The sequence below is a fragment of the Scyliorhinus torazame genome, chromosome 28, assembly GCF_047496885.1.
Source record: "Scyliorhinus torazame isolate Kashiwa2021f chromosome 28, sScyTor2.1, whole genome shotgun sequence".
Lineage (NCBI taxonomy): Eukaryota > Metazoa > Chordata > Chondrichthyes > Carcharhiniformes > Scyliorhinidae > Scyliorhinus > Scyliorhinus torazame.
This window is the reverse complement of record NC_092734.1, coordinates 7621969-7647276: the sequence shown is the minus strand read 5'-3', so window position 1 is coordinate 7647276 and position 25308 is coordinate 7621969. Positions and strand designations below refer to the sequence as shown.

The following is a 25308-nucleotide window of genomic DNA, read 5'->3' as shown; positions in this document are numbered from 1 at the left end:
GAATACCTCACAGAAAGATAGAGGGAATGGAAAAGAAGAAGACAGCAGCAGCAGCCCAGGGTTGGGGGGGGGAGGGGGGAGGAACCAGAGGGATTCTCAGGGATGTTAATATATAAGTATAATATGTATAGGTTGTTGTTATAGATAATTGTATATTGGACTGTTAAAACATATTTTTGGAGAATATTTATCTGGGACAAGGCAGTTGCCATTTAGTTTTGTTTTTGTTTATATATTATTTATTTCTTGTTTATAAAACTGGCCATTGTTATTTATATTGTTATATTACTGTGTAATGGATACACAATGTACTGTGATGGTTGGCCAAAGATTTTCAATAAAATATTTAAAAAAAAAAAAAAATGTTTGAGTTTGACAAGGTAAGTGTTTGGCTCTGTGATCGAGTTCCTTCAGATTATCCTAAGAAAATGCATAAGGAAAGCACTGAAGCTTCAACATTTGCTGGTCTGTATTACAGACACAGACAGTTGAATACAGTATCGGACCAGCAGATGGTACTGAATTACCTGAAGGACAGGGTTTTCTATATTCCTTTTGATTCATTGAATTCAGAAATCCCAAATCAGTGAGGTTTGAGTATTGCGCACCCAACACCTGGCTTTGGTGTGAATGTGCTTTATATTGTTGAGATACTGCACACAATTGTAGGTTATATAATATAGCGACCTGAGAGAACTGATGAGGTACTGTGCATAAAGATGTATAGACAGAGCGACAGGACTGATTAAACAGCTGCTGTTTATCTAGTTGGAGCTTGTGCGGTGTTGTCACTTTTAGGTCAGGTTTGATTGTGGTTTGTCCAACAAATGACAGCATTATTGAGAGAGAACAAGGTCACCTAGAAGTGTAACCAAGGCAATCTCACGCAGGGTGTTGAGCAGTTGCTTTAATGACTATCAGGATAATAAGAAAAGGAATATCATCTTTTAAGCATTAATGACCACTCCAAATGTCAAACCGATCACACATACTAGTAGAGCCACTTAAGCTTCTTGGTAAAGTTTGGACTCTCACGCATGACCTTGTCATTTCCTGAAAGATTGATTAGTTAAAAATAACATGGTATGACTGATCAAGGCTTGATGTAAGGGTTAATTATTTTTCAATAGTCTGTTTGTTGCTGATAAATAACCAATGGTTACCTGGTCACAGACAGTATGTGGCAGCCTTGACGCCGAGGTCTCTTCTGCTTTGCCAGGATTGTGCCTGATTTTGAATTCTGTTGGGTTCTCTCAAATAAATTCAATTTTTCCCCTTTAGAATACCCAATTATTTTTTTCCAATTGCGGGGCAATTTAGCATGGCCAATTCATCTACCCTGCACGTCCTTTTGGGTTGTGGGGGTGAGGCGCGCGCGCGCACACGCGCGCACACACACACACACAGCAGGGGGAGCGGGGAGCAATGTGCAAATGTCAGACAAATTCATAAATTATTTTATTTTATTTGCCGGTGAATGTGACACTGGCTGCTCAGTTGCAATATCTTTGCAATTGGTTGAGTATTTGCTTTGGTGAATTAATTTGATTTTTCAGAATTGGTAAGGACACTAAAACGTGAATACATTCAGAGGGCTGGTGTTCATTTAAGCAGTTAACTGAATACGGTAATACTTTTAGCTGGGCCTTATTGATTAGGATTTAATGGAATTGTGAATCCAAGTGGCGTTTTATTGTTTAAAGCAAAGATTGCAAGTAACTGGTGAATAGGGCGGAGGGAAGGATAGAATGATAGAATCATAGAATTTACAGTGCAGAAGGAGGCCATTCAACCCATCGACTCTGCACCGGCCACCCTATCCCCTTTCTCCCCGTAACCCAGTAACCCCACCTAATCTAGGTCCAATTCATACAAGTTCTCTTTAAGGTATGTGTGGTTCATTAGATAGTGTCTCAGTATCTTTGTCTAGATCTATTGTTTACAAACCCAATTGATATAACTGGACGGAAAGATCCCAGAATGGAACCGTGGCTCAAAAAACTAAGTTTTTTTTCTTTAACCAAACATAGAGGAACAGAGGTCACAGGACCACTAATTAGTTTCACCAACAAGAAAAAAAAAATGGATAATACAGTACTCCTTTCCTCCTCCCCCCTTAGCTTAACAAAAACACACAAGATTTAAAAATTAACACAGATTACATGGCTTACAAAGTACATCTTGCACTACAATAGTCTGATTAACACACAAGATGTCTGTGGTGAGACACACTCCTCTCTGAACCCAAGTTAGTGTCTGTGGTTTTCTCCTCTAAATCCCCCCAGATGTAGTCACTTGAGAGTTTCCAAACTCCACTCACAAAAACACGCTTTAAAATCTTCTCTCATGATAATGTTTTCCTCACGGCGCCGAGGGCATGGGTTTGATCCAGCCCCGGGTCACTGTCCGTGTGGAATTTGCACATTCTCGTCGTGTCTGCGTCGGTCTCAGCCCCACAACCCAAAGATGTGCAGGGTAGGTGGATGGCCATGCCAAATTGCCCCTTAATTGGGGAAAAAAAAGAATTGGGTACTTTAAATTTATATAAATTAAAATAATGCTTTCCCTTAGTGGATTCTGAAATCCAGACAGGTTTTGTGAATGACACCTGTAAACAAAGCTTCCACTCCATTTTTAACAGCAAATCCAGTCCAGGATTTTACTCCAACCCGTTTAAGTTTCTTGACTGCTGTGCAAACTGCTCACAATTGCTTTAACTTTCGATTCCCGGACTCTTATTAAGATGACATCAAACGTTTCATCTACTTCAAAAGTTTGCTTTCCCACTTTAAAGCTAGTTATTGCAATTGTCTCTTTAACTCCGAATGCTTTGTTTCTCGTCCTTGAATTCTTCTGAACAATACGTTTGTCTCTCTCTTCACTTAACTCCAAAATTCTTGGACAGTTCTCTAGTTTCCAGAACTAGCTGCTGTTCAAATCTCTGCACTTGTTTTCTTAACCGTTACTTCATGATATGGCTTTTTGATTCTACCCAAAATTAAATTCCATTATAGCTGGTATCAGGATTTGAGTGTCTGTGTTTAATAAGGACACTTCCTTTCAAAAACAACCTTGTATTTTATGATTCATGCGTCATGCTTGTTTCAGTGGTGAGGATTTCAAATAAAGTTCAGAAATATCTTTGTTTGTCTGCTGTCTGTGTGTATGCCTTCCCATTTTATTTATATTATACAAGTTGAAGGAACAAGTGCTTTATCAGAAACTGCAGTATGATGTATACATCAGGAATTTAATTGGAAATGGAGAATTGCTTGGCCTATTTCATTCCTATTGCTGAATTGTATTCATGTTTCAGCTTGGTATATTCTAGTCTTAAATATGCTGTTACAAACTGGAGATATAATTTAACGATCAAAGATAAAGTTATTAATTCTATATACAATGATGTGGAGATGCTGGCGTTGGACTGGGGTAAGCGCAGTAAGAAGTCTTACAGCACCAGGTTAAAGTCCCAACAGGGTTGTTTCAAACACGAGCTTTCAGAGCACTGCTCCTTCCTCACCTGAGGAAGGAGCCGTGCTCCGAAAGCTAGTGTTTGAAACAAACCTATTGGACTTTAACCTGGTGTTGTAAGACTTCTTTCTATATGCAATGTTCGTCGTGTTTCTCATGGAACCCAATAAAGATGTTTGAGAGGGCTGGGTCTAGAGGGGGTCCCATGGCATCACCATCTATTTTGGAAAATATGTTGTTAAAACTGAACTCTACTGTGTGAGTTGCCGAGTTCATAAATTAAAAGATTTCTGGATGCACAGGTGGTGGCAGGTCTAGATCGCCATGATATAGTGCTGCGGCAGAAATATCTACAGCTTCTTTAAGTGGAACATTGGTGAATAGGCTAGCTATGTCAAATGAGCACATGGACAAAGCATGGATATCGATATGCAGGTCCTATATGGTCTTTGCAAATGGGAAGACATCCATTACCTTGTATGTGGAAAACTTGATCAACACTGGTTGTAACAATTCACCCAACCATTTGACCAATTGGATTTGACAACATTTGCTAAATAATCCTCAATTTGCTAAGAATTATACTAGCAGCCAATTTAACATTTAGTCAGGCTCTCCATGTCACGTGTGCATGTATTGAAAGCCACATATATTAATACACAGGGCCCTGTTCTTTGCAGACAGAAAGGACATGTAGTTACACTGCGCCTGTTTCAGCTAAACTAAATAAGTGACAGCCACATTCCTCAGGGCGATGTCTTGATTAATCAAGGTCAAACTGCCTGGTTTAAACTTCAAACAATGCTTGGCCATTAACTGTTGGTCGCCTGGTACATTTCCCATGGCAAAGCCACCACCAGTTAGCACTTTCCTCTCATCCAGTATAAATGGTTGTTTTCCCCTTATAATTTGTATTCTTGTGAATTGTATGGTGAATGCAAGACAGATGCTTCTATTTTTCACTGTAATAAATAAATAAATCTTTATTGTCATAAGTAGGCTTACATTAACACTGCAATGAAGTTACTGTGAAAAGCCCCTAGTCGCCATATTCCAGCGCCTTTTCGGGTACACAGAGGGAGAATTCCGAATTCTCAGCTGGTACTGGAATTGAACCCGCGCTGTTGGCCTTGTTTCGCATCACAAACCAGCTGTCTAGCCCACTGAGCTAAACCAGCTCAACCGTAATGATATTACGGTCTCTGATTTCTGATGGCTTTTGGTTTCCAATTTACTGCTGTCACTCGATTTTAGTAAAGCAAAAACCATCAACGACATCTCCAGTGCCAGGGAGGCAATCTGGTCACAGTGCCTCGGGCGGCATGGTGGCACAGGGGCAGCACAATGGTAGCACTACTGCCTCACGCTGCCAAGGACGATTCAATTCTGGCCTTGGATGACTGTCTGTGCAGAGTCTGCACGTTCTCTCCATGTTTGCGTGGGTTTCCTCCGGGTGCTCCGGTTTCCTCCCACAGTCCAAAGATGTGCAGGTTAGGTGGATTGGCCATGCTAAAATTGCCCCTTGGGGTTTAAAGATGTGTAGGTTAGGTGGTGTTGCGAGGATAGGGTGGGGGAGTGGGCTTCGTGGGGTGATCTTTCAGGGGATTGGTGCAGACTCGATGGGCTGAATGGCCTTCTGCACTGTAGGAATTCTATGAAAATCCTCTGGGTATATTTGCAGTGTTAATACCAAGACATTTCAATGTGTGCTGGTCTTAAATTTTATTTTTAATAGCGTTTATTGTCACAAGTAGGCTTACATTAACACTGCAATGAAGTCACTGTAGTGACTCACTCCGGCCCCTGTTCTGGTACACGGAGGGAGAATTCAGAATGTCCAAACTACCTAACCTGCACATCTTTTGGACTTGTGGGAGGAAACCGGAGCATCCGGAGGAAACCCAAGCAGACACGGGGAGAATGTGCAGACGCTGCACGGACAGTGACCTAGCCGGGAATCGAACCTGGGACCCTGGCGCTGTGAAGCAACAGTGCTAACCACTGTGCTACCGTGCCACCCTTATAGCCTCCGTTTTGCCAACACCATCTAAAAACACAAAATCAACACTTCCAGTGGCAGTATGTAGGAGGAAGACGTGCACGGGGTGCCTCCTGTTAGGGTATGGTCTTTTTTACCCCTTCTCCCTCAGTTTCTGGGGGTATTTCAATTCAAAAACTCACTTATTTAAGGCAATAAGGTGGCTGCATCGGGTATATGCCCAAGAAGTCCAGGGCAACATGTCCTCCAACCTGAAGTGTTGCCTAACTGCTTTCAAACTCGCAATGCTGAGACCACCACCGGGCTCACGGAATACCGGACCGGTGAAACAGAAGGAGTTCTAACAACAGTGCCCTCCAATTCATCGCCCTACACTACTCAACCTGGCCAATCCCTCCTCCACTGGCCATTTCCTGACCATTGCTATATTCGTCACCCAGTAGTAGTTCATCAAACCCGGCAACGCCAGCCCCCTTGCCCCCTCTCCAAAAATACCCTCCTCACCCGCGGGGTCTTGCCATCCACATGAACCCCTAAATGATCCCATTCACGTTCCTAAAAAAGGACTTGGGAGCAAAGATATGGAGGTTCGGAACACAATCAAGAACCTGGTCAGCCTGGTCATTTTAATCATCTGCATGTGCCCAGCCAGTGTCACCGGCGACACATTCCACCTCTTAAAGTCCACCTTCATTCCCTCCAACAGTCGTGCCAAATTCAATTTATGCAGCTGTGCCCAGTCCACACCACCTGAATCCTGAAATAGCGAAAAGTCACCCCCACCACCTGGAACGGCAACTTCCCTCAGCTCCTCCCCTGTCCTCTAGCATTAATCGGGAACACCTCACTTTTCCCCATTTTCAATTTGTACCCCAAATAATGGCCGAATTCCCTCGGGGTGATCCTATCAGAGCTGTCCACCGGGTCCAAATGTATAACCGAAGATATTCACATGATTTTGTTCAAACTCGGCAGTGGTGTCCACCCTGAGAATTTGAAATATTTGTGACAGCATTTTACTCTGTTTTTGCTGGACCCCAGTAATCGTCATGTTTTGCCCTCGCTTGCGTGTGTGTGTGTGTGTGTGTGTGCCACTCAGTTGTTAAAGGGTTTGGTTTAATGTTGAGGGGTAGGCTCTTGATTATTTATTGTGTTCTTAATTCATATTAACTGTTTCATATTATTGTGTTTAGAATGAAAAATCTTTAATAAAAATACTTTAAAAATAAATTTTAAAATGCACCCAATCTCCAACTGCACAACTCAAAATGTTCCACTCGGGGACGACCCAGGATTGGAAAGGTGCAAATTTAACATTAGACTGTCATGTGTTTTTCACTAGTCAAATAGATCTAATCTGTATATTTCGCACATGCATCTTTATGCTTTGTCACTGGACAATTGTATAAATAATCCTGTACTGTTTCTACAAACACACACACCCTAATTTAGGTTAATTTGCATTTTGTTGTACAATTTTAAATGACGGTTTATATGTAACAAGACAAATGAGTGGTACTGTACCAAATTAAAGGCTATAATCTAATTTTCTGTTTAATCTACTTCAAAAGACCAACATATTACTTGAAACCATAGAAACCTACTCCACCATGGACTCGAACAGACTGAATAGCTTCCTCCTGCACTGCAACCATTCTTTGATTCTATGAATTTGGAGCAGGAACATGAAATGTAATACGTAGAATGGATTTAAAACTTTCACCTCTTTTAAAATGTTTCTTTAGACCTACTTATTTACCCAAGCTTTTTGTGATCTGTCCCAATATCTGCTTATCTGGCTTGATAATGTTCCTTGCAAAGGACCTTCGGACATTTTACTACTTTAAAATTGCTATATAAATGCAAGTTCTTGTTATTGTTATACCAGTTGTTATACCATGAGGGTATCAGCAACAAGCCTCCAGCCTATATGCTTGATCGTGGGAAATGTACATTATGAACAAGGTACAACAGGAGGGTGGGAAAGAGTTTATTGATGACGTAAATAGATAATTCAAGGTTAAGTATATAACAAACATTGCAAAAATGTTCAAAAGATTTCATACCAAATTGTATTGTTCTGATAAAGGGTCATCATCACCTGACATGTTTAACTTTTGTTCGGAAAACAAAGATAGCTTTAAGGGATTTATATTTGTATTGGTAAACATTAGAAATAAGGTCTAGTTTTAAGTGAGTTCAATTTAATGTTTCTGTGCCTGGATGGGTAAAACCTATAGTTAATTTCATGCTGGACTAAGGTAATGTAGGTGTGCGGTTTGTTCCAATTGCAGCAGTGATTCTATTGTGTTATGGTGTTAAAAATAAATGAAAGGCATTAGCATGTGTCCGTTGCTAAGCAACTGGAGACCCTTGTAAGGTAAAACGTTTCATTTAGGTAATTTGAGAGTAGTTGGAGACAAGATTTCAAGGAATGAACATCTCTCAACTCTGCCAGAAGAACGCCTGGACAAGACAGAATCTACAGAGAGGAAGAAAAAGAAAATGCTGGAAAATCTCAGCAGGTCTGGCAGCATCTGTAGGGAGAGAAAAGAGCTAACGTTTTGAGTCTCTGCAGAGAGGAAAGATTCCTAAACTACAAGTTACAGTCCAGATAACCAGGCACCTGGGCAGAAAGAGTGTTTAGGATGACTGAAGTTAAGTGAACAGAGACCATGGTGTTGTTCAGAAGAATTCAAGGAAGAGTAAAAAAAAAGTATTCTTGAGTTAGAGAGAATTGTACATTTAAAGTGAGACAGCAGATTTAAGAGGCCGATGAAACATTTGATGTCATTTTAATACATGTATGTGAATCGCGGCAATTGTGCGCAGTTTGCACAACAGGCAAGACAAAGAAATCCTAAAGGGGGCAGTGTAAAATTCTGGACTGAATTTGCTGTTAAAAGTGCAGCGGTAGCTTTGTTTGAAACTGTTAGTGCAAAGCCTGGACTGGATTTCAGAATGCAACGGCATTACAGGTTGGAAATCCCTTATCCGAAATGTGTTGTATATCAGATTTTGGAATTTTACGGATTTCGGAATATACAGCGCAGGTGCGTCGTGCATTAGGCACTGCGCATGTGCGGCAACCATTGGAAACTGTGCATGTGCTGTTGTGTTGGGAACTGCGGATGTGCACCACGCTCAAAGACGTGTGGATTTTGGTATTTTTCGGGTTTTGGAATTTCGGATTTGGGAATTTTGGCTAAGGGATGGTCAACCTGTATATGAGAAATTTGAAAGTATGATTTTCAGGAGTGGAGTTTGCAAACTCTCGTGACCCTCAGCTGGGGGGGGGGGGATAGAGGAGAAAACCAGACACCAGCTTGGGTTCAGAACGGAGTCAGTGTATTTGATCACAGTCATCTTGTGTACTCGAAAGGGACTTTTTGTGCCAATGAGACCATTGTAGCTTAAGATGTACTTTGTAATCCTTGTTCATCTTTAACTCTGTGTATTTGTTAAGCTAAGGGGGGAGTAAAGGAGTATTGTATTATTAAACATGAAAAAATTGGAGTATAAATGTTTTTTCCTTGTTAAAACTAATTAGCGGCCCTGTGACTCTGTTGCTCCACATTTTATTTTAAAAAATATAAAGTTACGCTCTTTTGAGACCGTGTTCCATTCTGGATCGTCCCATCTAGTTATAACACAAACTGGGATTGTTGCAGACTTCCAGTCGATGCAATATTTTGCTTCTGTGTCATTGTATCTAGTTACACTATGTGAGAGATCTTTCACCATCAGCTGCAAGTGTTTATAGCATAAAATCCTTTGAAGTTTAAAAACTCAAATGTAAGATCACTTCAATAGGAATAAGATCTAATAGTTCCCCATGCCACCTCAACTGGTATTGCTCCCATCTCTTCCAAACACAATGACGTGCTGGCAAATGGTTCCACAGGCAGCTCCGTCCAAGTGGCCATTTTGCATTTGTAGGCTGTAATGGTTGATGAGCATTTTGATCATGAAGGAATCGCAGCCAAATAAATCCTATTCTCATCTAATGCCCGTGCATAACCGTGTCCCAACAGGAGACACCAGATTATTATTGGAACTCCATTGATATTACAACATGGAAATAAGGCACAATCAGTCCAAGTTGGTATTTATTTATTTTTCCTCTGCGTAAACAATAGTCCTAATCAAATATTGGATTGGATTTGTTTATTGTCACATTTTATCATTTTGTCAAATATGCCATATTTTCTCCAACCGAGAAACTAATTATTATGTCTCCATTACTGCTCCAGCTCAGTAACTAATTCAGCACCAAGTAGGAATTGGGAATTTCATTATTTGTAGCACTAACTGCCTTACTGTGTGGTATATTTGTCTGCTGATCCCTGGAGAGTTTGAGAAATGGTATCCGAAGAACTATCCCCTATCAGCAAATTTTATAAATCAATTTCTGTGCAGTACTTTTCATACCTCTCTAATGCTCAATTATTTCACACAAGAAATTACCAGAAGGCTGCTTAGAATGGGCATTATATTTCCTGAGATAGTGAAAGAAGAACAAAGACTCCCCTTTCCAAAAAATCAGTTAAGTCTTCATTTCATTCCTGAATATTAATCAGTGCTGCATATGCTGCTTCAGCTGTGCACAATTGCGATTTTTTTCTGAATTACATTGGCCAAAACTTTAGTGCAATACGGTAATTACTGTACCAAGGTTACGAAAGGCAACTTTAAAGGTACTAGGAGAAAGATTTAATTTCCCATGGGCTTTTAAATTGCTAGTTTTGTCCAATGTTGCTACTTTTAATCTGGTGGGGACTCTTGGAAGCGTATATGAAATACCATAGTCAGATGTGCAGCATAACTGTACATTGTAGAGCTCCATAACATGAGAACAAGCCGACAATCTAATTGCTTTGTTTGACAAATGCCAATTTCCTTCAGACAAAGTGCTTAAAGTTGACATGCATCAAAGTTCTCCGATATAAGACAGATGGATCTGAATGTCCTCCAGACTTCTGCTAGTGAATTGAAATTCTCTCTGGATTTTATTTAGTCTAGCCAACCTTGTTAACCAGTCCTTTTGCGCATTAGAAGTGGACTTCAGAACCTGACTTAAATTCACAGTGGAGCTACAGATCAATATCTATCAATGTTTGGTTTTGGACCAATGAATTTGTCATGGGGTGACTGCTTTACTTTGATTTAGTTTTATTTAGTAATTTCATTTCGAGTTAAAAGTAACCGGGGTGCCAACAATTGGTCTCATGAAGGGCAAAAGCACTGAAGCCTGGAACTAATATCAGTTCAGACTGGTGTTGTGGAAGATTCTTTTCCCCAACCCAGCATGATAGTTTGTATCATTTACATAAAATTATTGTATTAATGCGGTGTTTATGAGATAGTAGTACGAGAATTAATTTATCAAGTGCTGTTTTGAAATTGTCATGCTACATTCGAATTGTGCAGCATGCCTAATACCGCAGTTAGGTACTTCCCAAGTGTGTTCACTTGGGAAGTATCTGAGGCATGAACTGGCTGTTGGCTGCTGTAGATTTATTTTAATCCTTCCCCAGACAACCTTTGACCATTTCATGCAAAATCGCAGTTTGGTTTGGTATTAGTGGCCTGCTCTCTGAGCCAGGGCCCTCAAAACATGACCCCATGCTAATTACATGTCAGTTAAAGCTTTAGAAGCATTTTAAATTTAATTCCTAATCTCCTGGGTTTCAGCAGTTCCTTAATGTAACTTCTAACAACTGTTGCCTCGTTGTCACTTTACACTCGGGCGCATATGCATGCACGCGCGCACATTCTCGGGTGCTGTTCTTACTGTATATGTTACTATCCTGCACAACATCAGAAGAGAAAAATGTTTAAAATAACATGTCCATCAAGTGTTTCAAATTTCCATGTTGTGCTTGGACATGACCAATCCATATTTAAATTCGAATAGCTTCTGCTTTTTCTTCCACTGATAATTATGCCAAATATGTTTTTTTTTAACAAACAATTTTATTGAGGTATTTTTTTGGCATTGTAAACAGTTACAGCTACCAGAAATGTGCAAACATCAATATAAAACCACTACTTCAATCAAACCATACTGCACATGCCCACTCCTCTCCCCTAGACACTACCCACCTATTTATCCCTCCTACTCTACCCCAATCCCCCCCCTCCCGACGTTCACTCTCACGCGAAGAAGTCGATGAATGGTTGCCACCTTCGGGCGAACCCCAGTACAGATCCCCTCAAGGCAAACTTAATTTTTTCCATTCCCAGAAAACTTGACATGTCCGAAAGCCATAGTTCGGTCTTCGGGGGTTTTGAGTCGCTCCATGCCAGCAGTATCCGCCGCCGGGCTATTGGGGAAGCAAAGGCCAGAACATCTGCCTCTTTCTCCCCCTGGACTCCCGGGTCTTCCGAAACCCCGAAAATTGCCACCTCGGACTCATCACCACCCTTGTTTTCAGCACCCGGGACATGACCCCCGCAAATCCCTCCCAGTACCCCCTAAGCTTAGGACATGCCCAAAACATGTGAACATGGTTTGCTGGTCCTCCCGCGCATCTAGCGCACTTGTCCTCTACCCCAAAGAATTTGCTCATCTGAGCTACCGTCATGTGGGCCCGGTGAACGACCTTAAATTGAATCAGGTCGAGCCTGGCACATGTTGCGGTTGAATTTACCCTACTCCGAGCTTCCGCCCACAGCCCGTCCTCCATCTCCCCGCTGAGCTCCTCCTCCCATTTGAGTTTCAGTTCCTCCGTCTGGGACTCTTCCCCCTTCATGAGCACCTTGTAGATATCCGAGACTCTACCCTCTCCTCCTTCTCTAGAGACTATTCTGTCCTGGATCCCTATTGGCGGGAGGCGTGGGAAGGATGGGACCTGTCCGCGTACAAAGTCCCGCATCTGTAAGTACCGAAAGTCATTTCCCCATACCAGCCCAAATTTCTCCTCCAAGCCCCTCAAACTCGCAAAGCTCCCCTCCAGGAACATATCGCCCACCCTCCCCACCCCCGCCCGCCGCCATGTTGGAAACCCTCTATCCATGTTCCCGGGGGCGAATCAATGGTTATCACATATTGGAGCCCAAACAGACAGACACACCCACCGCCCCCCAAACATGCCTCCTCCACTGGCCCCATACCCGCAGGGTCGCCCCCACTACCGGGCTGGTGGAGTACCTGGCCGGCGACAGCGGTAGGGGAGTCGTGACCAGGGCTGCCAAACTGGTGCCCCTGCACGAAGCCGCCTCCACTCGCTCCCAGATAGACCCCGTACCCACCATCCACCTCCTTATCATGGCTATGTTAGCCGCCCAGTAGTAGTCGATCAGACTCTGCAATGCCAGTCCCCCCTCGCTGCGGCTCCTTTCAAGCATCGCCTTCTTCACCCGCAGGGATTTTCCCGCCCAGACAAAGCTCATGATGATTTTGCCAGTCCTTTTGAAGAAGGACCGTGGGATAAAGATCGGGAGGCACTGGAAGATGAACAGAAATCTAGGGAGGATTGTCATCTTTACAGTCTGCACCCTCCCCGCCAGTGACAGCGGGAGTGGATCCCATCTCCAAAACTCCCTCTTCATTTGTTCCACCACCCTAGTCAAATTTAACTTCTGCAACCTGCCCCAGTCTCGTGCCACCTGTATCCCCAAGTACCGGAGACTTTCCTGCACCAGCCTAAATGGCAGCTCCTTCAGTCTATTCTCCTGGCCCCTTGCCTGCGCCACAAACATCGCACTCTTGGCCATATTTAATTTGTACCCTGAAAACCGGCCGAACATCCTCAATGTTTCCAGTATATTTTCCATCCCGGCCAGTGGGTCCGACACGTACAGGAGCAGGTCGTCCGCATAGAGAGAGACCCTATGCTCCCACACCCCCCCCCCCCCCCCCTCCCTAGTCTTTCCCTTCCACCCCTTCGCAGCTCTCAACGCCATCGCCAACGGCTCTATGGCCAGCGCGAACAGCAACGGGGAGAGTGGGCACCCCTGTCTGGTCCCGTGGTGTAGTCTGAAATAATCTGACATTATCCTGTTCATCCTAACGCTAGCGTTTGGGGCCTGGGGTCTGACCCAATTAACCAGTCCCTCCCCGAACCCAAACCGTCCAAGCACCTCCCACAAATAGCCCCACTCCACCCGGTCGAAGGCCTTCTCAGCGTCCATTGCCACCACTACCTCCACCTCCTTGCCCATCGGGGGCATCATGATCACATTAAGCAATCTTCTCAAGTTAGCTGCCAGCTGCCTGCCTTTCACAAACCCTGTCTGATTTTCCCCAATCACCTCCGGTACGCAGTCCTCAATTCTAATCGCCAGGAGCTTGGCATCCACATTGATCAGGGAGATTGCAAATATGTTTTAATATATCCCCATGCATACAGTTGGGCACATGCCCTAAAAACTTTCTTTTTCTGTCAGAAGGAGACATGACTAACAATTAAATTGCTACATGCATAATCATAGATCATAGAATTTACAGTGCAGAAGGAGGCCATTCGGCCATCGAGTCTGCACTACCTCTTTGAAAGAGCACCCTACCCAAGCCCACATCTCCACTCTATCCCCATAACCCAGTAACCCCACGCAACACGAAGGGCAATTTTGGTCACTAAGTGCAATTTAGCACAGCCAATCCACCTAACCTGCACATCTTTGGACTTGTGGGAGGAAACCGGAGCACCCGGAGGAAACCCACGCACACACGGGGAGAAGGTGCAGACTCCGCACAGACAGTGACCCAAGCCGGGAATCGAACCTGGAGCTGTGAAGCAATTGTGCTAACCACCATGCTACCGTGCTGCCCCTCTTTTTACTGTGAAATTATCTGTATTAAATTAAATTTTAGTTTGCCCATGTTAACCTTGAGGCTGCATGGCCCATAAATCATATTAACTTTCATTCTAGAACCAATGTAAAAGTGGTATTGTCGTCACATCACTTAGCGGATAGCCTGACATTCATTCACATATATTGCATTTGTCATAAGAAATAAGCTAAGCTAGGATTTTCAGATTTTTAAATTGAGAGTATCCAATTTTTTTAAAATTTTTTTTTTACAATTAAGGGGAAATTTAGCATGGTCAATCCACCTACTCTGCACATCTTTTGGGTTTTGGGAGTGTGACCCACACAGACACTGGGAGAATGTGCAAACTCTACATGGACAGTGATCCAGGGCCGGGATCGAACCTGGGGCCTTGGCTGAATTTTGAAATTTAATGTTAAAAGAAGCCCAATGATTCTGAATGGGTTACAGCCTAAAATAACACAAATTGGAAAATCTAGGCTATGGTTTTCGAAATTGTGGTCAGAACCTTAAATTACCAAATATTCTTCTGCTGATTGGTAACTTTTCAGTTGCTGTTTACAACAATTTGTAATTTTTTCAACTGCTATTCACACCACCTCCCGTGGGTTATTCTATGCCTGTGACAATCTCTGTCAAGGAAAAGGACCATTTTGAGATGTTTTGGCATGATAAAAAGCTATGCGTATTGTTAGAAAGTATTCTAAAAGAATCGCATTGTGCAAAAGTTGACTTTGTTATCTGGTAGTGGGAAATGAACTGGTGTGATCTAGTAGACTTTTCAAAAAGAAGCTATTCACTCAGTTGTGATGGGATTAAGCAAATACAATAGCATGATGAGTTTGGTGCCATCTGTCAAGTTGTATTTGCGTTTCCAATGCCACAGTCGTGCTGCTTTGAATAGCTATCGTCATTATGGCCATTTCATTGGTCAGGCTGCAAAGTTGTTTTAATTTTCTGAATTTGCAGTCCATGGTTTACATAGCACGGTGTGGCTTAGCATGTGTACCGTTGCTTCACATTACTTCATTGGAATGTGTGAAATTATTTTTTTTTAAGTAAATTTGTTTCAAGATAACAGGTTGTTGTTTGTATTCACACATGATTCCTGTTGCCTGTTTTATTGCCTCTCTCAAAAATGGAGGGGTCATTCAGCAGACAAGTGCTTACTGGAAATACTCGATTGAAACTCCTTAAACAGTACCAAAGATGATTTTACTGCATTGAGCTCCCTTCTCCTTGAAACTGTCATTACCTCTCCTTAAATGAAATTACCCGTAAGCCCTCCATCCTCGCAAACTACAATCCCACCTCTCTTTTCACCTGAAGGTTCTGATACATGTTGCTGTCTCACAAATCACCTCCAGGAACTCTGTTTGAACCCTTTCAATCAGTTTCCCACCCCAGCCACAGTACTGCATTGGCTCAAGGTGGCACAGTGGTTAGTACTGCTGCCTCACAGCCCCTGGGATCCTGGTTCGATTCCCGGCTTGGGTCACTGTCTGTGTGGAGTCTGCACGTTCTTACTGTGTCTGTGTGGGTTTCCTCTGGGTGCTCCTGTTTCCTCCCACAAGTCCTGAAAGACGTGCTTGTTAGGTGAATTGGACATTCTGAATTCTCCCTCTGTGTACCCGAACAGGCGCCGGAGTGTGACGACTAGGAGATTTTCACAGTAACTTTGTTGCAGTGATAATGTAAGCCTACTTGTGACACTAATAAAGATTAATATTATAAAGTCAATATCCTGTGTAACTGCGAAGAAGGTAAACTTTTCCTCCATGTCCTCCTTGAACAGTCAGCAGACGTTGACATAGTTAATCACATCCACCTCCTCGAACACCTCTGCAATGCCACCCAACTGGGTGGGACTGCTCTCACTGGTCTTATCTGCCGAATTGCAGCCAGAGAATCACTTGTGCTTTAGGTCCACCATTAGTGATGGTGTTGGACAAGGGTAAATTCATTGCCCTCTCCTATTTCTCAGCTACATGCTGCCTCTTCACGACATCATCTGACGGCAATGTTTGTTTTTAACATGTAAACTGACAACACCCAGTTGTACCTCACGACCACCCCATATGATTCTTCCCCTGTTGCTAAATTATTAGGTTGCTTATCTGACATCCAGTACTGGATGAATAAAGATTCTCTCCAATTAAGTATTGGGAAGACTGAAGCCGTTGTTTCTTTTGGTCCCCATCCAAATTCCATTCCAAGCTCCCAACTCCATCCCTGCTCTTGACAGAATCTGAGATTAATTGTGAAATTCAGCGAGTGTTTGCAACCTTAGTGTCATGCTTGATTCTGGGATGAACTTCCAACTCCAAATTGTGCCATCGCAAGACCGTCTATTTCCACCTCTGTGACTATCACCCTTGTGCTCGCTGACTACATTGACTCCCGGTCAAGCAATGTTTCGGTTTTAAGGATCTCAACCTTTTATAAAAAAAAAGGAAAAAAAAAAAAATCCCTTCCTGGCCTCCCTTTATTTGTAATCTCCTTCAACCCTCCAAGATATCTGCACTCATCTAAATCTGGTCTCTTGAGCATCCCTGATTATAATTGCCCCACCATTTGTGACTGCCTTCAGTTGCCTAGGTCCCAAGCTCTGGAATACCCTCCTACATCTTTCCACCTCTCTACCTTGCTTTCGATCTTTTAAGACACACCTTAAAACCCAGTTCTTTGCCCAAGCTTGTGGTCATCTGAACTAATATCGCTTCATGTGGCTCGGTGTCATGCTTTGTTTCTATTGCTCCTGTGAGAAGTGCCTCAGGAGACTTTATGATGTTAAAAACTTCTGTTGTTGTTCAAGGAGATTAACTGAATTACAGAATTTTTCATTCCCATGGCAAATTGTGCTTTACATTCTTTCTCTCTTTGTATTTAGCAATTTCCACTATGTTCAAAAGGTAAATATTTGTCAAAAAAGATAAATAAGATTTTGAACATTTGAATCTACCCTATAACTAGAGCAGCAGTCGTAGTCTAGTTGGAATATCAGTACAGCCAGGGCACTAAATGAAAATGAAGCAAGGAAGAGCAAGATTTCTTCCTCCACAGTATCACCCTGCTCTAGTTGCACAGCACCCCTCATTCCAGATTTATGTTGCGTTTATAAAGTAGAATAAAGTGGAGCTAATTCACACCGATGGTACAGTGTAAGTGGACCCATTGTCATTGCTATTTACATTCTGTCCTGTTAAAATATTTAAGGGGCAGGATTAATTGTATTACTCCTGATGAGTCCCTTTTATTCAAGGGAAATACTTAACAGTATCTCTGTCTACTTAAAAGAATACAATTATATTGGGAGAGTTAAGCCAGTAGGAAAATGTTTTGGCTTTGGGTTGTTTGAGTTTGATCAGTTCCTATATGTGTGCATGGTTTCTTCAATGAAGTACATGAAGGTCTCCAAAATAACAGAGTGGCATGTTTTGAGGGCAATCCACACCATTCTTGAACTGTACTTAAACAGTTGCGTCATTGCAGACCATTACGTCATTAGGAATGTTGTACACAGGTCAGTGGGCTTGACCGTAAGAATTTGAAAGGTCTTTCTCATTGTTAACGTCTCGGTCTTGCAGAATCTCTTTTTTCTCTCTCTGGTATTGAAAATTGATTTTAAGCAGAGTGTCTTATTGTGCCAATATTGAAGAAGATTGGGAGGTTGTTAGAGGCAGCCCGCTGAAAGTGCCCCTGGGCAGTGGATCAATATCACAGAAGTCATTTCATATCTCGCAGACACATAAAGTAACAGGCTATTTTTCCCTGAGTTTTAATATTTACTAATTGATATTATTTCATGAGTTCTTAATTGTCTACCGTTACCAGCTCTGCACTACTCATTACCTCCACCCCAATATATAAGCCACATAGAATGTTTGAAACTTGTACTCTGAATAGTGCATGGATATTGTAACAAATGGAAGATGTTGGGAAAATTGGATTATAAATGTAGCGGACAATTTAAGGGTTAAAAGCCTGGGGTTAGAATGTGTTTAAAAATAATTTGGTTTGGAAGGGCCTGGGTAGGTATAGCAGCCGGCAGATGAAATTGAGGACGGGATGTGTTTTTTAGTCTGGGCTAATGCATAGTGGTTTGTCTGGGGAAGTCCCTGCGGAGTTAACGTGCTTTGCAGCCTGCAGAGATTAATTGTTTTTCAGCTTGGGGAGATGAGGTCACTGTGGGGTGGAGCCAAGGAAGGCAGAGAGACATTTTGAAAGTATTAGCGAGGCATTTGGTGGAGAAACGTTGGAGAGAGGAGTTGCCTTCTGATCTGCCTGATGCTGAGTCCACAATGCTAAACACTGCGCCGCCGTGCTGCCCTTGGTGTTTACTGTTATAACTCCACCCACTGCCCCATTGGGGCTCAGGAAAAGTCCCAAAGCCCTTTGATACCCAGTGGCGTTAGGGCTCAAGGGAAGTCCTGAGAACCTGAGAAGGTGGCAGAAGGGTGCTGGAAAGAATCTGAGCTTGCAAGAAGTCCTAGGAGCTATTTATAGATTGGAGCAGCTGGGGTGATTGGGATGTGGTGAAATCCAGTGGCAGTGCCGGCCCAGTGAAGTTAGCCAGCTGTGAGAGCTGAAATTGAGCCAGTAAGGAGAGGCTGGAGTGCAGACTTGGAAATCTGGGCAACAGTGGGTCGGGAAACGAGATTGAAACCCTGTGGGTGTGCAGTCACCGAGTTGGAGCGGCATTGAGGAAATGCAGAGGCTTGATCTTTGAAACTTTGGGAGTCCCTCGTGAGGGAGACTTGAGTTTCAGTGAGACTGGCTGACTGTGTTTACTGAAGTCTGGGTGGGTTGCTGAGAAATCAGTGGGATCTGTTTTGGTTGCATTTGCCACTTATTGCAGAGTATGGCATGCTCAACCAATTTCCTGTTAATACACAGGTACCTCATATTAACCCAGAATGTAAGGTTGATATTGTTAATTGTTTTATATTTTTTGACCTTGCTGAGTGAAGTTTGTTTTTGTTTATTCAAAACCCATGGAATCTTGTGGGTTCTATTTTCTTAGCAGATGGCTTGGATCCCAAACTTTGTCAGCTTTAAAGCTGAGCTAGATCTTACCAAAACTTGGGAGTCTGGTTCAGGATCATCTCACAGGTCAATGTGTTGGATCAGTAGCTGAATTGGAGTAACACTCTGCTCAAAAGATGAGAAAACTTTGTGGGAAGCAGTCGACGAAGTGAACAGCAATGCTGTTTCTTTGTAACTGACCACAAAATCTAGATATTGTGTTCAAAAGGGCGTTGCTGCACATCATGTTGAAATAATCGGCGTTTAGAAATATTTTCGCCAAGAGATAATGGATTAGCCAGTGGCTCGAATACATTGATAATGTATTGAAGATATTTTCACCATGGTTTCAATTATTTAATTTCAGTGATACGGCAAAATTATAATTGAGATCAACTTTACGTATGCAATTAATTTAAATACATTTAATAGTTGTTTTTGATGGCTGACACATATTGCAAACTTAATACCTCAAATCTTTTTTTTGAAAAATATTTTTATTCAAATTTTCAAATGTTAATATTTTAACAATTAAACATATAAAACATACAACTTTTAATAAAATGAAACAAACCAAAATAAAACAAAACACGAGGACCCCCCTCCACCCTGCCCCTGTAGCAGTTGGCGCCAACCAGCTCCCTAAAATGCAATACATACAAACCCCATCTCTTGTGGAACCCCCCACTCGACCCCCTCCTCACAGCTAATTTCACCGTCTCCAAATACAAGAATTCCATTAGATCTCCCAGCCATATCGAGGCGAAGGGTGGAGAAACTGATCTCCACCCAACATGACCCGCCTGCGAGCGATCAATGAGGCGAAGGCTAAAATATCTGCCCCCGCTCCCATCTGCAGCTCCGGCAAGTCTGACATCCAAAATATGGCCCCCGGGAGACTAGGCTCTTAAGTCCATATGTAAAATTGCCGACGTGGTGCTGAAGAACAACTCCCAAAGCTTCTCCAACTTTGGGCATGACCAGAACATATGTACGTGATTGGCTGGACCCCTTCCATACTGCTCACAAATATCCTCCACCCCCTCAAACAACCGGCTCATTCTCGATTTGTCAGGTGTGCTCTGTGAGCTGCCTTTAGCTGTATCAACCCCAGCCTCGCACACCAGGTTGAAGCTCCGCAGCACCTCACACGGCAGTCCCGCCAGCGCCATCTCGTGCTCCTCTTCCCACTTGGCCTTAGCCCCCCCTTGGCCTTCGCCCCCCCCCCCCTCCAAAGATGCCCAATCCTCCTCCAGAATCCTGCCATAAATCGTAGACAACATCCGTTGGTGCCACCGGAAAGGTTGGATAGACCTTTTTCACAAAATCCCACACCTGCATAGACCTGAAACCCTCCCCATGCAGCATCACAAACTTCCTCAACCAACCCTTCCGGAGTTGCAAACCGTCCTTCTAGGAACAGATCCTCTATTTCTACCACCCGTCGCTCCTTCCATCCCTGAAACCTTAATCCATCCTCCCAGGCTCAAACCCGTGGTTCCCCCAAATTGGCATCCATTTCGAACCCGCCCCCGCCTTAAAGTGCTGCCGAAATTGCCTCCATATTTTCAGCGTGGCCGCTACCACTGAACTCCCTGTGTACCTCTCTGGGACAAATGGAAGCAGCACCATTGCCAACGGCTGCAATCCAGACCCCTTACAAAAACCTGCCTCCATCTTCACTCTCAAAGCCTCCGTCTACCTACTCCCGGCCCACACCTTCTCAGCGTTCTCCGCTGTCAAGTGAGGATCCCTTTAAGAAAAGTGTGTTTTATCAAATGGCTGCAGTGATGTCAGTGGGTGGAGCTGGGCTGTGATTCTGTCTTTCACTTTCGTTTTGAGCAGGAAGCTGCTTTGTGGCTTTGGGTTTTTTGGTTTCTTTTTCAGCTGGGAGTTGCATTCAAACAAAGAAGGTGTATTTTTGGTGTCTCTCTCTGCAGGCTAAAGAATGTCTCCAGACCACTTGATAACTTCAAAGTAATACCTGTTTTCTGTAAGGAATTTAAACCTATTGTTTTGTAGGAAAAGGGTGTTTGGCTTATGGATGTTGTTAGGAAAGTTATTAAGGGTTGCCTATAGAGTACTGTATCTTTGGGGGGTATTTGTGTTGGTAGTTGATAAGATGTTTACTGTGTGTTTATAAAATGTTAACTGGATTCATAGAATAAACATTGATTTGTTTAAAAATACTTAAGATCTCTGTTGCATCACACCTGGAAAGTGGGCCCTTGCGCTCCTCGTAACCAAAATCTATTAAACGTTGTGGGTCAGGTGAACTCCATGATATACTTTGGTGTTCTCTAATCCTGGCCCGTAAAAGCCGCACAGTAATAGTATAGCAAGTTCCGTAGGGCCATACCCCCAACTGTTGCCTTCTCTGGCCGTACCTGCTCCAACAAATCGCAATAGCAGCTTCTCTACCCCTTAAAGAATATGCTTGACAAAAAGACCGGCAGGCACTGAAACATCGTGGCAAAATGTTGATCTTAACTGCCTGCATCCGACCTACCTCAGCAAATCTGCCTTAACTCTGCTCACCAAACCCGAAGTTCAACTTACGGAGCTGAGTCCAGGCCTGAGCCATTTGCCGTCCCAGATACAAAAAGTGGGTTGTTACCACCCGAAATGGCAACCCCCTCCCCCAGAGAAGATACCATAAAGCACTTACTTTTCCACAAATTTAGCTTGTACCCTGAAAAAGCCCCAAATCTCCGAAGCAGTCCCATTATATCCCCCAATGATGAGCCCAGATTGGAGATATACAACAGCAGATCATCAGCATACAGGGCCACCCTATGCCCCCCACCCCCATCTCCCTCCATTTATCTGAGCACCTCAGCACAATGGCCAAGGGCTCTATTGCCAGCATGAATCCTCGCTCCTCTGTGCAGAGGAAAGCACCCTGAATTAATCTTACTTTTACGCACACTTGCTATTGGTCCTTATACAACCGTTTCACTCAAGCCACAAAGTTAGGCCCAATCCAAACCTCTCCAACATTGCAAACAAATAGCTCCACTCCACACGATCAAACGACTTCTCTGCATCCAACACCACGCCACCACCATCTCCAACTCCTTCCCTTCTGCCGGAGAAGGCACCACAGTGAACAGATGCTGCACATTAGATGACAGCTGTCTGCTCTTTCCCAATCACCTTTGTGAGGCACTCCTCCAATTTGAGCGGCAACACCTTTTTCAGAATCTTGGCATCCGCATTCAGTAATGATATTGGTCTGTACGACCCACACTCTACGGGGTCCTTATCCTTTTTCAGCAGCAGAGAAATGGATGCCTGTCCCATAGTCTCCGGCAGTACCCCCTCCCATACCCGTCTGCATCGTTCCTATCGCTGACCGCACTTCCTCCACCCCACAGGCTCCTCCAACCCTGCCGCCCCCCCCCCCCCCCCCCCCCACCCAACCACCACCACCACCACAGGGCACTCCAACCTCCCCAGAAACCCCCTCATGTCTGACTCATCCCCCGGAGGCTCCGATTTACACAGCTTCTTAAAAAACTCCGGTGTCACCACCAACTCCCCTGGCCTGCCAACAAGCGGCTGGCCTTCTGCCCATACAACCGAATCACCTTTCCTGTGGACTGAAGGTCAAATGTTGCCTGCAGCTCCTTCCACCTCACCCGAAGATCCGGAGCAGGATCCTCTGCATTCCTTCCGTCCGCCTCCAAACTTTCTTCTACCAACCGTTGCTGGTCCTCTCTTGCCTCCCTGTCCACCTGAGCCTTAAATGAGACAATCTCACCCCTCACTACTGCTTTCAACACGTCCATACCACTGACGGTGACAGCTCTCCATTCCTATTAAACCCTACATAGCCTTCAATCACCCTTCACATTTTGGTGTAAAGATTTGGATATGCCAACAATCCCCCCGATCAGCATCCAGGCAGGCCTCTGCCAGCCCCTTCTCCAGGACCACATCCACCCAATGTGGAGCATGGTCCGAGGTGGCAATCACAGAATATTCTGCCTTTTGTTACCCCTGTCAACAGCGCCTTTCCCAGAACAAAAACGTCTATCCTCGAATATGCATGGTGTACTGGCGAAAATAATGAATTCTCCCTCTCCCGCAGGTGCAGAAACCTCCACTGGTCACCCCACCCCAATCTCCCTCATGAACGCAGCCAACACTACTCATGTCTCTGCTTTGTTTGGCCCCTTGTTCTGCACTGTAACCAATCACGGTTTGTCGATGTACCATTTGTAATGTACTCTGTTGATTTTTCTTCCATAGAATTTACAGTGCAGAAGGAGGCCATTCAGCCCATCAAGTCTGCACCGGCTCTTGGAAAGAGCACCCTACCCAAGGTCCATACCTCCACCCTATCCCCAAAACCCAGTAACCCCACCCAACACAAGGGCAATTTTGGATACTATTGGCAATTTAGTATGGCCAATCCACCTAACCCGCACATCTTTGGACTGTGGGAGGAAACCGGAGCACCCGGAGGAAACCCACGCACACATAGGGAGAATTTTGTCTACTATGCACGCACTGTGTACATTCCCTTGGCCACAGAAAAATACTTTTCACTGTAATTCGGTACATGTGACAATAAATCAATCAACACCCCAGATAGCGAACATGGCACCTATCCACCTTCGGATTCAGTACCGTATTCCAGCCCCCCCCCCTCCCCCAGCCCCTCCTGTCAGTCATAACCACTACTCCTGGCCCCGCCCAGAAAATAGGACCCAGCCCTACCCCTAGTCTTAATACTACAAGTCCAGTCAATTTAATGATGGATATCAAATGTGCTGCCATGAATATTGTGTTGCCACTCAATTCTGAATCACTAACCACAGAAGAATGAGGTGCGTGTCATGCCATGCTCGGAGCTATTATCTGGAACCTCTTTGCAAGTTTCATAGAAATCTTTCAAAGCTGCTTTCAACATGACTAAAATCAGTTGTTTACTTTGTCGTCAGTGCAGATGTAATGTTGGAAGTTTTCAATGAGCAGTTTTTCCTTCAGCAACTACATTTGGCTGCGAATTGTAGGTGATCTATTTTTAAAGAAAAGACTTGCATTTATATAATGCCTTCCATGACCTCTTGTCATCCCAAAGCACTTTACGAAGAACTTCGGCAAGGTAGTCTCTGTTGTAATATTATAAATGATTAATTGCATTTTCTCATTGCTCTCCACCTACAAGATCCTGCTTAACTGTTGAAACTTGCCTACTGATACAGGTGAAATGTACGAATGGGAATGTGTTGCTTTCTCCCAGGTCAGACAACCAATGGTTTTGAAGTTGAAGTGAGCAGAACAATTTATCCAGTGAGGTGGTTGAGTCAGCCAGGCCCATAAAACTTTGGGTTTAATTCCTGGCCTGGGCTGACGTCTCGTATCCCAGTAAGAGCTCGAGTTGGCATCAGCAACCTGCATTGGGTAAGGGAAAATTTGGCCAAAGTAATTGCCCTCCATCAAAGGAGGTGAAGGGAGAATATTGATGAGAAAAATAATTATTTAAAATTCTGATGCATCATGTCCCTTTAATTGCAGAACTTTGTTCTGCTTAATAACAAATTTGCGAATATTTAAGCTTTGTTTACCAATATTTTTCTTAAGTTTGTAATTTTTAGACTCTTAGGAAGATTGTCTTCAGTTCAAGAACTTGTAATTAATTTGCCTTGACCTAAATTAATTAGCATTTTCAGCATCCTCTGTTAATAATTCTGCTTGATTCTTGCCAATCGACTGATGATGTTATGCTTCAAAATACTTGAATCCATCAAACATTGCTTGCAGAAAGCTGCATTTTTAAAACTGTATTTATTTTGCAACAGTTTTGCACAGCTGCCTTAACAGCAGGCCCGAACTCCAGAATCTCTTAAATTCTGTTGAAAGGTGTGCAGGTTGGGCGGATTGGCCATGCTAAATTGTCCCATAGTGTCCAGGGATGTGCAGGTTAGGTTACGGGGATAGGGCAGGGTGAGCGGGGAAGTGGACCTGGGTAGAGAGCTCTTCCGGAGGATCGGCGCAGATTCAATGGGCCGAATGGCCTCTT

The 25308-nt window shown here is 43.6% G+C and overlaps 1 protein-coding gene and 1 long non-coding RNA gene across 9 annotated transcripts in view; one reads left to right on the top strand and one right to left on the bottom strand.

The window, feature by feature from the left end:
• Positions 1-25308, top strand: part of gbf1 (golgi brefeldin A resistant guanine nucleotide exchange factor 1) — a 281444-nt gene that overhangs the window by 102310 nt on the left and 153826 nt on the right. The gene's annotated exons all lie outside the window — the stretch shown is intronic.
• The window catches only part of LOC140403492 (uncharacterized), a 114128-nt gene that overhangs the window by 49196 nt on the left and 39624 nt on the right, over positions 1-25308 (bottom strand). The gene's annotated exons all lie outside the window — the stretch shown is intronic.